Source organism: Alosa pseudoharengus, unplaced genomic scaffold (genome assembly GCF_046254945.1).
Source record: "Alosa pseudoharengus isolate Yale_2024_CS ecotype anadromous, Long Island Sound unplaced genomic scaffold, YU_APseudo_1.1 YU_APseudo_1.1_scf_24, whole genome shotgun sequence".
In the NCBI taxonomy this organism is placed as follows: domain Eukaryota; kingdom Metazoa; phylum Chordata; class Actinopteri; order Clupeiformes; family Clupeidae; genus Alosa; species Alosa pseudoharengus.
In genome coordinates this window covers 1,616,691-1,629,651 of record NW_027468689.1, presented here as the reverse complement: position 1 = coordinate 1,629,651, position 12,961 = coordinate 1,616,691, and positions in this window count along the sequence as shown.

Here is a 12,961-nt window from a genome sequence, read left to right as displayed (position 1 = left end):
GGCCTATGCAATAAAAATTGTAGCCTCTGAGCAGCAGATCAACCAGTCGACCACTGAAAATGATGAGCCCGAAATTAGTGATGAGGAGGCCATGACTACAGGGACAAGTATAGAGGATAATTTATAGTTATTTAATGTAAGAAAGAGCAATTATGCTACATGATAAACATATATGCCTTGTTTGCTCAGAAGAGGGTGTAGTAAAGGAGTAGGCTAAATCACCTAACAACATTATAGCCTACCCATGCAAAAACATAGCCTAAACATTAGTTCAATATGCCTCTTGCGTGGGATAGGCTACATTTCAAAGGCTTTCTTTCTTTCTTTCTTTCTTTTTTCTTTCTTTCTGTTTTTGTTAACTTCTGGAATAGTGGAATATTTTTTGTTAACTTCTCAGTTGAAGTGAATTATAACCTTTACACATTTGTTGAACCATGGTAGTAATAAAAACTACAGGATAGTAAAAGCTGAAATGTTGCTTCATTTATCCAATTTCTACCACTATGGAAAACATGGGCCGGTCTTGGGCCTGAAACTCCCGGGCTGAAAAGTGGCCCCACTCCGGCCCTGCAGGGTATTATTCTTCCATAAATCGAGACTAATGGTCAGGTTATTCTTCTTCTATAAATCCAGACTAATGGTCAGGGTACTGAGGTGAAGGGAGGGAGTAAGAGGGGAGGTGATGTGGAGAGCATCTCTTGCGAAATGGTATGACACTAGCCGGTACAGGAATTGCTGGAATGAGCAGCTGGAGAGCATCTCTTGCGAAATGGTCAAAATGAGACGGGGGAAAATTCCACATTGGATTGGAATAGTAGGCTACTGGAATTACACAAGATCAACAGTCTTCGGAATCTTCTGTCTGCATTGTTGGACTGCTTCGGATGCTTGGTTCCAGAGTGCTAATTGGCTAACAAGGATTCAAAGGTGGATTTTTCCAGGTGGCTAGGTGGCAATACCAGGCTCATAATTCACTTTTAATTGCAAACAGAAAATGTCTAGATGTCATGCAAGGATTAAAGTTCTCCGTCGTACAACGGATTTCCGTCAATTTGATTTTAGAAATGTCATATTTGAGATCGATGCAGATCCGATGAGAAAAAAAATAGGAGGGGGGGGGGCTATCACCTTTTCTTTTCCTTTTTTTAAGGCAACTACAAATATTAGGTCCGATGAATTAATGTGTGTAAATGTTTAAAGACCTAATAGTGTTCTTTCTGTGAACACTTTCTGTGTCTCAATCAGTGACCGCTCAAGAAGATACGTCAGCCATAAGTTTCGCTTTGTTTATGTTGTAGCTACACGCTTGTCTCATTGGCCTGGGGCGGTTGCTTAAAAAAAAAAAGAACACGTCTGGAGGACTAACGGTCTAAAAGTTGGATTATAGTGACACAATTGAGACAGCTGATGAGTTTGGCCAATCGGTTTAACTTTTTTGGATATGATATTGTGAGCTCTATGTGCGAATTCGGAGAAGAAGCGTAGCCTAGGCTGTTTTCTTTCCGTGCATCAATGTAGACAATTTCTTACTATTGCGAACTCTTGTCAGGGGAGGTCAGTCATTTTGGGTGTCACCTATGACTAGAGTGCAACACGACCTGTCCCTCACCACATCGCAACCTCTTGTCGACCTTATACAATCTGCTGCTGAAGACAAAAGCACCCTCTCCAGATTGTCGTTATCAAATGCGCAGACCTCCTGCATGAGCACCAAAAGCACCCTCTCCAGAATGTCGTTATCAAATGCGCAGACCTCCTGCAAGAGCACCAGTGACGGTTCTAGGATTTTTCGGAGACAGGGGCCACAAAGGGGCCACATCATACACTGAGGGGCCAAGAACCGGTCAACATCCATGCACAGAAAATCCCTTGTTCAGTATGGCAGTGAAATGCAGAACTATGCAGTATACCCACTTAAAAAGCATCACCATCTCAGTATACCCACTTAAAATAGGCAAGGATAGGTATTAACATTTGGGGTTGATCACAGTATACCCACTACAGCTAACTAGACTACACCACAGCAGTAAGGTGCATTTCACCAGTCTCACCTTGTTCAAATACTTTTGCTAAAAAACTAAAAAGCCGATATAAATCTTAACAAATGTCCTATTTATTTATAATGTGCATTGAAAACACAATATATAAAACTAAAATATAATAGACACTTCAGTGGAAATGCATTGATATTTTAAACAGAAATCTTACATCATATTTGTTCAATCACATTCATTTTTGTTCAATTGGACAAGTTTTACTTCAACTCTTTCCCCTTTTGTTGATAAGAGAAACCACTTTCACTGCCAGTTTGCATACATTTAAACAAACACACACACACACACACATAGCACGTGAGCAACAACTACATCATATTTACACAAATGTTTTTCAACAAATATTTTTACAATGGTCTGATTTGGAATGATCTTTGAAGCCACCGTCTTGCTTCCAGTTAGAAAAGCCTGATTCTGATTTGAAGACAGACGATGGGGCATTTGGAAGCGAAAAAATTACGGAAGGGGTAGCAAAACACTTAAGATGGAATACTCCAACCATTTGAAGTCTTTGTATCAGAATTCATTGAGTGGCCTCTTCCTATTTCCATGTTGTATCTTGCGGAATACCTTTAAGAGAGGTTGCACAGTACCATCTGTTCTATAATGGGAAATGTCTGGAGAGAAAAACATTAAAAGTGTTTGAGTAACCTAATTGTTATTAACTTTCATAACCCACTGTCAACTTTTTTACCTTTTAACACCTACCTTTAATGTCATGATTACATTATATTAGTGGTGTGTAAGTCTAGGGGCCTTTCACTTTAATAAGGAGAGTAACTTGTGTCTGTTGGCTATTATTTGGAAATGAGATGTGCATATGAGGATGTAAGTCAGGATGTTTGCCATTTGATTAGTTAAAATAAATATTGAAAAACCAAACAACTCGAAGAGAACCTGTCTTGGATCGCAGAGAAGTCAGAGAAGTGTCATGCAATGTTCATTTCTGGTGAGCACTTGACAAGCAAACATGACGTGAGCTTACTGATGGCTAGAAGCAGGGGCAGCGCCAGCAGTTGAAAACATTCGGGGCTTAGCCCATAGAGTCCAAACAGCACTGTCAACATGGCGTTTCTAAAATGAATGACAAAATATGCTCACTGTAGTGGCAATAGGAAATAGCATTGTACCATTAGGAGAAGCTATGCTTGGTGACTGGTGGTTCTGAAGACTGTGGGTTGAAGTCACCAGCTCCAATCTCAGTCTGCGCCATCCCAGTTTGTAGGTGAAACACTAATGCGTGTCACAAAATCCATACTTGTATTCAGCATGTCGTCTAGCAACTGTAAAACCAGTTATTATAAAAAAAAAATCATATAAAGCTTGAGTGAATAGGTTAGAAAATGTAACCAATTTATCTCAATGAAACTCTCCTTGTCCTAACACTTTCAGACAGAATTCATGCGAAGCCCATGAATCAAATAAACTCAGAATAGTGGTTAATAACTTTGCAATGATAGCTCACATTAAGGGCCCATCCCAATACCTCCCCTACCCCTAGATTTTTGCCCTAACCCTCGTTTTTGCGCGTGCATGTGTAGGGCTAGGGTGTCCCTTTACTTTAGGGAGCATAGTGCTATTTTCCCCTTAAAATCAACCCTCAAAATATAGCCAGGACCGATGCAGGCTTAAAACGAAGTGGGAGATGAAATTACCCAGGATACCGCGCAAGCTCAGCGAGCCGGCCAAATTTGTCATATATTTTCGCAAATAAGCATATTACGATTTCGAAATATGTTGGAATATGTTAGTTTGATGCACATCTGATGGACTGTTGAGTTTTGAACACTAATGTTAAAAAATATCTCACAAAGCTATCTGACGATGTTCATGATATCTGCTGAGTGCTTTGAGAGAGTCTGCCCATCAAATAACGTTATATATCTGATCTGGGTAGTTTCGTCAATATTTAAGGTGTGTGTTCTGGCGTTCACATGAACACGAATATCTTTGTTGATTAACCAGACGTAGATAAACCAGCACAGCCCACACAACAATGACCGCTGGAACGGGCATGTTCCTGAATGAAAATAGTAGCATGCTACTACCGGTAGACATGTCGGCGCTGCGCGTGACGTAGGTGAGCACGTTCGCTACGCTAATTTGCATATAGTGGTGTCCCAATTCATCAAGAAATATCTTACCCTACACTTCCCTTGTCGAGGGGGCTTTAATGTTGGGGGCAATCAAAACCAAGTGGAAGTTTTAAGGGGGGAGAAATGGGACGGGCCCTAACTCTACAAAAACGTAGTGTTAGCTAACGTTACACCTCAATTAGGCCTGCATACTCATGAGATTTAAGGTTAATGTTAGCAGCTGCTAAACTTGTTCCTCAAGCGAAAAAATGGAACTTTCCTTACATTTGGTAAGGCGCACTGGCACATGTAATACTGTTGGACCCCAAACAAACAGGATGTCCATTTCTCTGAAGTGACATTTCATATAACACCATTTCAAACACTTCATACATTACCTTTCCATGCATAAAATCTATCAGCATGCTAACAATGAATTCAAACCTGAACTTAAGTAACCTAACGTTAAGTAACAGTTCACTGACTTAAGTTAACGTTAGCTAGGGTTGGGTATCGTTTGGGTTTTATCCGATACTGGTGCTAAATCGATACTTTTTAAATGGTGCCGGTGCCGAAACGGTGCCTGAACTGGTACTTTGTTTTTAAAATGTTTTAAATTAAAATGGCCTAAAGCAGCGGTTCACAAACTTTTTTCCCTTCGGACCACCTTCTACATCCTGACTCGGCTCGCGTACCCCCACCATCCAACACATAAAAAAGTAACACATTCTATTGACGCATTCCAGGCATCGTTGTTTAATTAGCCGCCCTACATGATAACATAATCAAAATGTACAACTGGTCTATGAGCTCTCACGTTACAAAAAACAGTGTGGAGAACCACATTAAAATGGTTAGATAGCACCTCACTGCAGACCACGCACTGTGGCTTTGGGCAGTCTGTCTCCCAATCCACGTGAAGCCTAGGGCTATATGCCTCATCATACTTTTGTTTTTTTTGCGCAGTCTTTCTGTCTCGTTCTTTCTTTTATCCCCCTGCGCTCCATCTCCACCTTCATTAGTCTGCCCCCATCCCATCGATACCTGTGTCCTGCTCTGTTTCTCTCGCTTCTCCTCTTCGATCACTTTAATTAGACCTTTTGGACAGTGTCCCTGTTTTTAGCCACTTTTCCATGTTTACGCAGCGTTCTACCTAGCCTATAGCCTACATCAACGAAACTAACGCGCCAGATATTCTGGCTGCCCGCAGGAAATCACGTGTATTTTGTGTAGCTTATTTTTTTTAATGAAAACATACCCTATTATAGAGTTTACAAATGATTTCCTTTAATTTCACGTTTTCATATCATTATAACCCGATTCGAAATGATGTATTATTTATGAATTAATTAGAGTATTAATTAATGAATCATTTTTAACTCCTTTCCGCCATTGCCCTTTTCATCTTGCGTACCCCCTAGTGGCAGCTCGTGTACCACAGTTTGGGAATCCCTGGCCTAAAGCATGAATTGCTTTTTTTTTTATTGATAAGACAAATTTGAACATGAAATGGAATTGTTATATTTAATTTACTATCAATATCTCATTGCTCCTACGAATAATACATTTAAATGTTAAAACAGCTTGCCATGCATGCACACACAATGGTAAGCTCTGCTTTCAAGTTTACCCAGTGTAGGGGGTTTGCCATAAGGTATTGTTAAAACCGCTTGCCATAAAACTGCCAGGTCATGGACAACGGCATTTGCAAGCAAGCTAATCTAACAGGGACTACTTTCCAGTTAATTCAGTGTGTTCCCAAATGCTTCAAGAAATGTCATGTCTTATGTCGGTGTTGAAGTGTTTAGATTCCCAGCGCTAGCCTAGTAGGCATTTTAACAGCAACTATGGCTATGCGCTAAGATGGTTTAGCCTCTTTGACAGCTCAGTGACATCAGGTATGTAACCTACATATTTATGTTTTTGCCAGCTAACTTTTAACATGATCTTCATATTCATTGTGATGCTATATGGGCCTCGTGCACATGAAAGATTAATATCATGCCATAACACACCGTGAAATAAAGTTTTCACCTTACAACTTTGCTGATAACATTTCAAATAAATGTCTGTTAGCGCATTATCAAGGATATTGTGTAACGTATACTGTTGATGTTGTTTCATAGCCTTTTGCTTGTGTGTAGTTAGGCCCACTGCTAGATTTTGACAGGAGCTCGCGATATCGCTTTAAAGTAAGCTACTTTGGGCTCATGCAAGCTGTCAAACAGGGTCCACTCACTCACCTATGTGGTGCACTTCATAGTGCACTTCACGGTGCCCAACCCTACCGTTAGCAGCTTGCTGCTGCTTCATAATTGAGTCTGTCTCAATTGGTGTACTTACGTGAGTACACTTTCGTGTAGTACCCTATGTGCACTGTGTGCTTACTGGCGGAGTGCGCAAAAAACAGAATAGTATTGTCTCATATCAAACACTAACTCCATGCACTTTATGGAAATGACGATCGCAACATTTAAATATAACTTTATTGGTGTCCTCAATTCGACAGTGACATGGTCATACTGTGTCAAAACATGAACCGTTTATGTTATAACTTGCTTGTACCTCCGTAAAGTCTGTTTTCCACTGCTGCTGCTTCAGCTTTCTCAACCGCGATTACCACGAGTTTTAAAACGATCCCTCCCCTTCCGCTATTTGGCCAAGATGGCGTCTGTTAAGGGCGAAAAGTGTCCAGCGTTGCACACTCAGCTTTTTGACCGTTATGAGTGCACCATCCGGGAACTTTCAGCACCCTTCGTGTCGTTGGAATTTCCAGTGTGAATACCCTTATGCACTCAAATTAGGTATTGTAAGTGCAGAAGTACGCGATTTGAGACACAGTCTTTGACAAACCTAACAGCAACAAATAAACGTCCTTTTCACATATTAATGATAACCAACATTAGTGGGGGGCCTTAAGCACATAAATAGGTTGTTTCGCGCAATTTCTTCTAAAAGCGCCAAATTTGACACAGATGTAGCTCAAGTTATACTGAAATGATTTAGCTAGGGCGCCGGAGCCAGAGACCCTCGGGGCCAAGATGGCAGCCAATCCAATATGGCCGCTCCCCGAAAAGGGTTCCGACTAGATTTTTAACCACATGAGCTACAAAAACAAACTTGATGTCTTTTTCAACTTAATTGATCATGGGAAACACATAGGAATGTTTATATGTATGACCCAGTATATCTGGACAGCTTAATCCTCCAATTCCAATATGGCCCCTGTCCAAAAAATCAGTTTTGACTGTAGTTATACCCCATTGTTTGCGCCAATTTATCTACAAGCACCAAATTTGGCACAGATGTAGCTCAGGTCATACTGAAATGATTTAGCTAGGGCGCCACAGCCAGCGACCCTTGGGGCCAAGATGGCAGCCAAATCCAATATGGCCGCTGCCCAAAAAGTGTTCCGACTATAACTTTTGAACCACATGAGCTGCAAATACAAACTTGATGTCTTTTTCAGCTTAATTGATCATGGGAAACACATATAAATGTTCATCTTTATGACCCAGTATATCTGGACCCTTTAATCCTCCAATTCCAATATGGCCTTACACCCCATTGTTTTCGCCAATTTATCTACAAGCACAAAATTTGGCATGGATGCAGCTGAGGGCATACTGAAATGATTTAGTGAGGATGCCGGAGCCAGTGGCCCCTGGGACCAAGATGGCTGCCAAATCCAATATGGCCGCCACCTGAAAAGGGATTACTGTAGGCTGCATATTTTGAACCAGATGAGATACAAATGTAAAATTAAAAAAATATTTCACCTTTTCTGGCTATGGGAAACACAAAATATTTATGATTGGGTATATGTGGACCCTCAAAGTCCCCAAATGCAATCTGGTGACTGTCCGAAAAAGGGTTTTGACTACAACTTTTGAACCGAATAAGCTACAGATGAAAACTATTTTTTTTACCATGACCACACATTAAATGACCTAAGCTTTCTCAAAAAATAGAGTCTGCTCTGACCCTTCTTTGGAGCAGCCGTGGCCTACTGGTTAGCGTTTCGGACTTGTAACCGGAGGGTTGCCGGTACGAACACCGACCAGTAGGAACAACTGAAGTGCCCTTGAGCAAGGCACCTAACCCCTCACTGCTCCTCGAGCGCCGCTGTAGCAGGCAGCTCACTGCGTCGGGATTAGTGTGTGCTTCACCTCATTGTGTGTTCATTTTGTGCTGAGTGTGTTTCACTAATTCACGGATTGGGTTAAATGCAGAGTCAAATTTCCCTCACGGGATCAAAAGAGTATATATACTTATGTATACAGCCTCAGTGTTGTACCTCCAATCCAGTTTATTGTCTATAAGAACCCGCACATATTTGTAGTTCTCAACAACTTCCTCACCCAGTAATGAAATGGTATTTAGCTCAGGCCTGGCCCTACGAAAGTCCACCACCATTTCCCTTGTATTAGCCACATTCAAGACAAGGTGGTTGTTTCTGCACTATGTCACAAAGTGGTCCACCAGTTGCCTGTACTCCGTCTCCTTACCATCACTGACACACCCCACAACTGCAGTCTGTGAACTGTCTGAGAACATCCGCAGGTGACATGACTCAGAGTTGTACTGGAAGTCTGAGGTGTACAGTGTGAAAAGAAAAGGAGACAACACAGTCCCTTGTGGTGCTCCTATGCGACTGACTACCTGTTCAGACACACACCCTTTCATTCTCACAACCTGTGGTCTGTCAGTCAGGTAATCAGTAATCCATGAAGTTGTGGAGGTGTCTACTTGCATCCTTCAAAGCTTGTCACGTAGCAGCATAGTCTGTATGGTGTTAAAAGCACTTGAGAAATCAAAGAACATGATCCTCACAATACTGCCAGCCCCTGTCCAGGTGAGAGTGTGTTCTATGAAGCAGGTAGATTAAGGCATCCTCCACACCCACCTCTGGACGGTAGTAGTCACCTGTGGTCTCAGAAGATGACCAACAACAAGTGTTTTGTTCTTATGACTACAATTGTGAGAGAGATCATGAGAATGAGAATTCATGAAAGAGCAAACAGTTATTGTGTGCACATCCCACCTTCTGGCAGGTGCAGGACAAATTAAAATGTACTCAATTGAAAAAATATAATGTCCGCAACACTGCTTTTGACTCCCATATATTTAATGCACAACAGGCAACGTTTCGACCCTGCTGGGTCTTCTTCAGGCAAAAATTCATGAGAGAGACCATGAGAATTCTGTTGTTGTTTTATGTTATTGCTGTTTTTTTTTTTATATGCTAAGCAAACCTTTGAAAAGTTTTGGACAAATTGACTATCTATTATTCTCTTAGATAGTCTATTCTATTCTCTTATTCTTTTAACAATTTGACATACTATAAATATTGCCTTGCAATAATAATTGTGTCTTATTCTTTCTTATATGATTACATTTCGAAATGTATTCACCTGTGGTACACTGAAAGCATTTCACTTTTATAAGGAAATTAATCCACATTGAGAATAACCTTCAACCAAAGTCTTGAAAAGAATACAGGTTCCAGACTGACACAAGCATACATATAAATATGCCAATGGACTTCCTGTGGTCAATAAACTAAAAATAAACACAACATCCTCATTTGTAGCGCATTTGGTTCAAAATGTGAAGCCAAAACCCTTTTTCGGACAGCCATATTGAATTTAGGGAATTTGGCGGGTCCTGATATACCCAATCATAAATGTAAGTATTCCTATGGGTTTCCCATCATCAAAAAATGTAAAATAGACATCAAGTTTGTATTTGTATCTCATCTGGCTCCAAAGCTATAGCCGAATCCCTTTCAGGCGACAACCATATTGGATTTGGCTGCCATGTTGGTCTCAGGGACCACTGGCTCGGGCGGCCTGGCTAAATCATTTTATTATGCCCTCAGCTGCATCCGTGCCAAATTTGGTGCTTGTAGATTAATTTGCACAAACAATGGGGTGTAAGGCCCCATACTACAGCAAAAACTGCTTTTTTGGACAGCGGCCATATTAGAATTGGAGGAATAAGGGGTCCAGATGCACCGGGTCATAAATATTAACATTCCTATGTATTCCCCATGATCAATTAAGCTGAAAAAGATATCAAGTTTGTATTTGTAACTCATGTAGTTCAAAAGTTATAGCTGGAACCCTTTTCGTGCAGCGGCCATATTGGATTTGGCCGCCATCTTGGCCCCAAGGGTCGCTGACTCCGGCGCCCTAGCTAAATCATTTCAGTATGACCTAAGCTACATTTGTACCAAATTTGGCGCTTTTAGATGAATTTGCGCGAAAATGTGCTTAAGGCCCCCCACTACATAGAGATTTGTGACTCACCAAGAAACTTCTGTGGAGAATGAAATGCCATTGATCGGTTCTTCACGTTAGCTGATACTTTTCTGGTTAGCCAAATGTATCGGTTCTTCACATTAGCTGATACTTTTCTGGTTAGCCAAATGTATCGGTTCTTCACATTAGCTGATACTTTTCTGGTTAGCCAAATGTATCGGTTCTTCACGTTAGCTGATACTTTTCTGGTTAGCCAAATGTATTCTTTCTTTCGTGCACAGACCTAAGCAGTTCGCTGTGTGCTTTAGCTTTCAAGCTTCAAAAGGTGCATTACTGCCACCAGTTGTTTGGGAATGGAGTTGCATCTCTGATCATCGCTCTCAACAAGTTTGACACTTATTGATGATTAACGGTACAGGGGCCATTCAGGGGCCAATGAGATTTCAGGTGGGGCCAGGGCCCCTGTGGCCCCACCCCTAGAACCGCCCCTGATGAGCACACACAGTATTGCTGCTCATTGGAAAACTGAGTTGTCTGTAAAACTCAAAATTACCATGTTTTCATTAAATGTGGATGAGGCAACAAATATGAACAATATCTAGAATGTTCTGATTCGTTACTTTGATGAGGAAATGGTAAGTCTTGCCAACTTGATTTTATAGAATTTACTTGGTGTTGAATTGCATATTAACAAGAAAAAAAATCTCCCCTTTAAACACTTTTGGCCTGAAGTAATTAAATAAGAGTTTAAGTTAAAGCCTTTCTACAATATTGCTGCAGTAGAAAAGAACAGCAATGGCTAATCAGCAATGGTCAGGGATGGTCAGGCACGTGCAGAGAAGGGGGGCTACAGGGGCTCTAGCACCTGCCCTTTTGCCCCTTTGATGTCCAAGTGCCCTAGCTTTTGACAAGACCCGTTTTTTACTTTTAAAAATTTGTAATGCTTCCGCTAGTTCCAACGTGAATATTCGCTAAAATGTCTCATTAATAGTTTGTGAAATTAGAAATTTACAAAAATAACAATTTTCTGTGTTAACTGAAATGCCTTGCGGCCACCAATCCGTGACGTCATACATTCAGTGAACTCTCAGAAGGTGCACGCAGGCACAGTGCTGCAGGAGACGTTTGGGAGCACGGTAAGGTCACTTGGCAGTTAGCCTATCTGAACATGCAATAGTATTCAGCTTAGAGATAGAGAATAAAATGTTTAAAGTTGTTTCATGTTTAATGAAGTAGCCTATCAAACCCGTTTTAACCATGTCATGGTCCATCCATTTCAATAACCTGGCAGCTTCGAACATCTAAGGCTGAACGTTCATAACATATTCTGTTTAGGTTACTATGTTATAGTAGCTTAGGTTAGTAGACCTAGTTCATAAAACAGAGTAGGCAAACCTTTTCTAAATCGTCATAAGCCAACGACATAGGCTACTGTAGTTGTTTAACTAACCCAACTCCACACATCATTCTCTGTTTACAGTAGGCTACATTACGCGTCATTTCACTCAGTGGCCACACGCACAGCACGTGAATCTGCAAGACACCAGCTTGCTAATGGTGGTAGTTCACTGTGATAAACATTAAAATTATAGCCTGACACGCCAGACTAGGCAATAACATATTTGCTGCCTCTAGGGTGCGTCTAGATTTCTAGGCTATTAAAATTAGCTTTGAATTTAATCAATAAGATGTAGTCTTATAACCTATGATCTCTGTGTAGACAATAGCCTAATGAAAACTGAAAAGAACTATCTGTCTGTGCCCTGGCTACAATAGGCCTACAGTACATGCACTCCTATTACATTTTCAGAACCAAGGAGAGAAATGAGAAAAATGTGTTAAATAAAGTTAACACGTTTTCTGAAAATATTGTTCCATGTGCCCTTTTTTTAAATTTGAGCCCCTGCCCCTTCAAAGGTCTCTGCACACCCCTGGGGATGGTACTGAAATATTGTTTTGTTCATCAGGAAAACTCAATCTCAATCAAGAACACTCTCAATTCGCCTTATTCACATGGCGGCCATTGGTGGCTAAAACGAGGCTACAGGGTACACAAACCATAGGATTGTTATGTTCTATGCATTCACCTGTAGGTGGCATTAACAGACATCCCAACCTGCAAAAAGTCATTTCAGGGAGGTATCACGAAGCCCCCCCCCCCAAAAAAAAAGACTTTGGCCTATTTAGATACTGAAATACAGATTAATATGTTTGTTCAATAATGTCTAGTCAGTACACCAAATAAGGAAGATAGAAATTGTGAAAATAAAATATGTACATTTTGGTAGTTTGGTCTTTTTTTTTGGTCTTTTCATGTAGCCTTGGCAATTAGCCATGTATAGGTCTGAATATAGAATAATATGCACATAAATTGCCACTAGTTAAACTCACCTCAACATGTCTTTTGCAATCATTTAACCTGCCATGGGCAACGCTAAAGTCACTGTTACAAACAGTGCAGCGTGCAAGACTAGGCCTATCATTATTTTTTACTCTTATGAGACAAGGGTACACTTTGAAATGGGTCTTACATTTTCCTTTTTTGAGGGGCACTGACTCCATGACGCTC